At 40.9% G+C, this 5,551-nt stretch overlaps 1 pseudogene; it reads right to left on the bottom strand.

Annotated features, from left to right (window-relative positions):
- Positions 1–3,925: 3,925 nt before the first annotated feature.
- LOC102831502 lies at positions 3,926–5,089 on the bottom strand (annotated as a pseudogene).
- Between the last annotated feature and the right edge of the window lie 462 nt (positions 5,090–5,551).

Here is a 5,551-nt window from a genome sequence, read left to right as displayed (position 1 = left end):
GGAGCGGCTGGTAGTTTCGAACCGCTGACCTTAAGGTTCGCAGCCCGATTAGTAACCACTACGCTACCAACAACAACAACAACGCTACCAGAGCTCCTTACACTACAATCATCTTATTGGCTTATCACATCAGATCATGTCAAGGGGATTATCACATAACTGCCAAACAACTAAGAATTTTGGCCCAGCCAAGCTGACACATATTTTGGAGGGACACCATTCAATCCATGACATTACAATTGAAATATTTTTGCAAAAATTTTAAAAACCCATTTTACATATAATTTCAGCAAAGAAGACTGTGCCCTAAATTAAATACTTGATTAGGAAAACTCTTGGAGGCAAATGCGATTTAATCATAAATAAGAAAACACTGCATTCTAATAATGTTTAGCTAAGAGAGAGATTTACATGGAGGCTTTCTCTTTGAGGAATCTGTGTCATATTTAGTTTTTAATGTAGACCCTAAACATTCTTGACAGATGAATACAAAATTCAAATCAAAATGCTTGAGAGGTGTGCTTATTATTTGGGAATATCAATTAACTGAGTTAACAGAAGGAAACATGTCATTTGGGACAAATTCGCTTCAGTTAAATGAGATAGAGCAGATTTTTGAGACTGATGACTAAACCAAAACCAGAAACCAAATCACTGTCATAAAGTTGATTCTGATTTGTTGTCGTTGTATGTGCTGTCTAGTAGGTTTCAACCCATAGCAACCCTGTATAGGGTTTCCGATGAGCTTGAACTGCTGACCTTGCAGTTCAAACAGACTTTGCAGTCCAGCACATTAACCCATAGTGCCACACCAGGGCTCCTGATTCCAATTACGGTCATAAAAATCAAGGCCCACAGAAGCCGTTTGAACTGCAGGGCCGGTGGTTCAAGCTCACCAGTCGCTTCTAGGAAACCCTATACAGGATCACTATGGGTCGGAACTGACTTGACAGCAATTAACAACAACAACACTTAGAAAATACATGGCTAACTCCATTAAACTCAGTAAAGTGTGGTTATTTGGAAACAGGAAAATAGATTCTTTCTGCAGTTCCTTGATTTTTCATAAGGAACCTGGGTGGCACAAGTTGTGATTGACTACTAACCAAAAATTTGGAAGTTGAAACCCATCCAAGGCTGAGTGAAAGAAAAAGCTTGGTGATCTGCTTTCATAAAGATAAGAATCAAGAAAATTATACCAAGCAGTTCTCTGTAGCACTTTGGGTTGCCATGAGTCAGGGAATCACTTGACTGGGAAAACATTGTTTCTGCAATCCTTAACTTTACACCTTTCCTTCCTTTATGTATTAAAGAGCTCTGGTAGCATAGTGGTTATGAATTGGGCTGCTAACCTCAAGGTCAGCAGTTTAAAACTGCCATCGGTTCCTCGGGAGAAGGATGAGGCTTTCTGCTCCTGTAATGATTTACAGCCTCAAAACCCTATAAAGGGTCGCTATGAGTTGGAACCGACACCATGGCACATAACCACCACTTTATATGTTAAACTCAGAATTTGCTAGAAGAATACTGAATATTTCACAGTGGTGTGGTGCTGTGGGCTAATCACCAGACTGTAAAGCCATTTGAACTGCAAGGTCAGCTGTTCAAGCCCACCAGCTGACCTTTAGAAACCCTATACAGTGTCTCTATGGGTTGGAATTGACATGACAACACTAAACAACAATAACAACAAATAGCCAGAGCTATAGTCAAGTTCCTGGTGTATTGCTGTAGGATAAACACTGGACTGCTAACCAAAAGGTCAGCAGTTCAAACCCACCAGCCACTCCTTGGAAACACTATACAGGATTGTCATGAAAACAGCTCCACAACACTTAAGAACAACAATGAAATTAAAGTTAACCCTAAAATGGCCTGGTTAAGGCACAGTTAGTAGTGCCAGTAATTGCTGGACACCACACACCAAGAAAGCCATTGCCCCATGAGATTCTGGGTGCCGTGACACCCAGTGGAATGAGTTCTACTTATATCTGTGAAACTTACTCCAGATACAAAGTCCCAAATAAGAGCACTTAGTTGACCAAGCTGAGATCACTTTCTCTCATTCTAGAAGGCTGTATGTATATAGAGGGAGTCCAGTGGAGACAAGACTCTGGATTTTGGCACTTAACAACAACATAGTGGGAGAAGAAATCTGTCACCCACCAAAATCCCCAAAAGATTCCCAAACAGTGGAAAGATGGGAGCTCTAGGTGCGAGGCAGCCAAAAATTTATAAATGTTCATTATACTTGTTCATCTATCAGAGATATGTGGTGGTGGTGGTCATGTGCCGAGGAGTTGATTCCGACTCACAGCAACCCTGCACAGGGTTTCTGAGGCTGTAAATCTTTAAGGGAGCAGAAAACGTTATCTTTCTCTCAGGAATAGCTGATAGTTTCAAACTGCTGACCTTGAGGTTAGCAGCCCAACTCATAACCACTACACTACTAGAGCTCCTTTTCAGGGATATGAGGAAATAGAAAATAATCTCACCCCCAACAAAAGCTACTATTATATAATTTCTACAAATGTACACAGTAGGTTAAAAATAACCAGTTACTTGATTTAAATATACTCCTGTTTACATGCAGAGAAACACAGTTTGACTTTTCTTTAAATTTGATCATTCCTACTAAGAGACACTTTCCTTTCCTCTGGTTTATAAAAGTAATCTTTGCTATCATTCACTGCAACCATCACAAAACCTCTAAATACAGAAGATAATTCTGATAATAATATACTTTGATGAAGAAATTAGTTGAGAGAAGGCAAATCCAGTGATGTGGAGAACCATGAAGTCTTAATTGAAGGACCCCTTTTGAAAGATGCTCCTTTATAGATTCTTGTTGAAAAAGTGATGTGACCCTGGGGGTTGTACTCATGTTTACTATAGAGTTCCTGAATTTTTCATCTCTTATTTGTAGATCAAGGGTAGCAGCAAAACCCACCTACTCCTGAACACAGTTTCACGTTTAGTCTTTTTTTTTTTTTAACTGTTCATGGTTTATTGGTATTTTCGTTGGTATGAATTGATGCCTTTAAGGTATGGTGTTGGAGGAGAATATTGAAAGTGTCATGGGCTGCCAAAAGAACCAATAGATCCATTTTGGAAGAAGTGCAGCCAGAGTACTCCTTGGAGGCCAAGATGGCCAAACTTTCTCTCTCATACTTTGGACATATTGTCAGGATGGAGCAGTCGCTGGAGAAGGATATCATGTTTGGTAAGGTGGAGGGTCAGAGAAAAAGAGGAAGACCCCCAAAGAGATGGATTGGCCAAATGGCAGCATCGATGGACTCAAGCGTGGCAACAGTAGTAAGGTTGGCCCAGGATCGGGCAGTGTTTCATTATGCTGTGCATAAGGTCGTTATGGGTCGGTACCGACTCGATGGCACCGAACAACAACAATAGTTGGTATGACAATGTTGATATGTAGATCTTTTTACATTACATGGCAATGTCTACTACTCTGATAAATACAGTACACAAAGTAAGATGTTTTGGGACAATTATGAACAAGACATGCAATACTGGATTTATATATTGGAGCCCAGGATTGGAAAAATATATTGGGCTAGGTATGTTGAGTGTAAGAACCAGAATTGACATAACACACAGTAAACAAAGTCTTCTAGTTTGAAGGGCAGTGGCCGCATGGCAACATTGGCAGTGGTGTCTCAGAGGCGGTGGAACTATTGTATACTAACCAAGTTAGAACTAAAAGAGGGTTAAGTACTATCCACCATCAGGAAATAGCTATAGGGTTTTATAGACCATTCTTGTGTCTGACTTTAGGGAAACAGTTGTTCTTCCTTGGTCATAATTTTACTGCTTTAACCACAGATCAGATAAAAAAGACAACATGCACAACCCCCAACTAAAATTCCTTTGCAGCCTAGACAGTAAAGCTGTACAATAGCAGACTTTAAAACTGCAGCTCCTTTAGGATGCCCCATGTGTATCTGCGCTCTTCTTCAGATGGGCCTGTTGTTCAGGAGTCAGCGTCACCTTCATAATGCCTGAGATCCCATTCTGTTCCAGATGCAAGGAATGCTAAGGAAGATGTCATCTTTAATCCCATAGAGTCCCTTAACTATGGTGGAAATTTTGTTATGTGCCGTGGAGTCGGTTCTGACTCATAGCGACCCTGAATAGGGTTTCCGAGGCTGTAAATCTTTACGGGAGCAGAAGCCTCATCTTTCTCCTGTGGAACAGCTGGTAGTTTCGAACTGCTGCTGACCTTGCAGCTCGCAGCCAATTTATAACCACAAATGTTGGAAATTGGATGTACCTGCCTAAAATTCTTCATTATGCTTTCTTCCAAGTCTGCCACAGAGTCCAATGGCCCAGGAGGGTGATCCTTTCAGTTTGATTATCTCAGAAGCACTGTCGACCACGAGTTTGTGAATCTTTTTTCACTGTTCCTTATCTGCATCAGTGCCTAAGTCAGGGTGCATAATTTTCAGTGAGACACGAGCAACATTCACGCCACTCCACACAGGCATACTAGAGTCTCCATGCTCCCAAAGGACCGACCCGTGACAGCCTAGTAGGTAAACTCCCAGCCTCTCCCCCATTAGGAAACAGACTCGAGCTGTATCCAGATTGCAGCCACTACCAATAACATGGTTTTTGGGAAAGTCACTCATCTTCCAACCAGCATAGTTAAGAATATCCACTGGATTTGAAACAACAAGCAACTTGCAGTTTGGGCTATATTTCATGGCATTGGGAATGATGCATTTAAAGATGTTCAGGACGGCTTTCTCCTTCCTGCTGACGTGTTCCAGCTGTGATAATATCCAGCTTGGAATTTGCAGTGACATTACAGTCTTTGCCAGAGACAATTTTTGGTTTGGTGTTCGAAGGAAAAGGCTCCCATATTGAAGATCCATTATCTCTCCCTTAAGTTTGTCTTCTATGACATCAACAAGAGCAACTTCATTTGCCAAATCCTTCATTAAGATGCTGATGGCACATGCCATGCCAACAGCACCAACTCCAACAACTGTTATCTTATTCTGGGGAGGGGGAGGGTCTGTTCTTAAGAAGAGTATGAATCAATCAGCTGATCCTTGAGAGATGCCATACTGGTTTTGGAAGAGGAAGGAATCCTGTGTGCACATCGAGCAGGCAAGTGGTGGCGATGCGCAGCGGTCAAATCCGGACTCCATAGCAGCAGCTCCGAGACCTCACATTTAGTCTTGGATAGTCATCTATTTTGTGGTAATTATTCATAAGGGATTGCTTATAAATATTGTCTGTGCTGTTGTTTTAGATGACTAATTCCTTAGAAGGTAGGAGCCGTATCTATTTAATTCACTATAGCTCCAAAATCATTATATAAAAGGCTTTTAATGTTTGAACATAATAATAATGTATATTCCCTGGCTATATCAAATACATTTTCTTCATATAGACAGGGTTGACAAACAACAGCCTATGGGTCATATTATGCACAGCACCTGTTTTGTCAATCTTTGTAAATAAAGTGTTATTGGAACACATCCAAACTCATTTGTTTACATATTGTCTATAACTGTTTGTGGAG

This window comes from Chrysochloris asiatica, unplaced genomic scaffold, assembly GCF_000296735.1.
Source record: "Chrysochloris asiatica unplaced genomic scaffold, ChrAsi1.0 scaffold00100, whole genome shotgun sequence".
Lineage (NCBI taxonomy): Eukaryota > Metazoa > Chordata > Mammalia > Afrosoricida > Chrysochloridae > Chrysochloris > Chrysochloris asiatica.
This window is presented reverse-complemented; position numbering and strand designations above follow the sequence as displayed.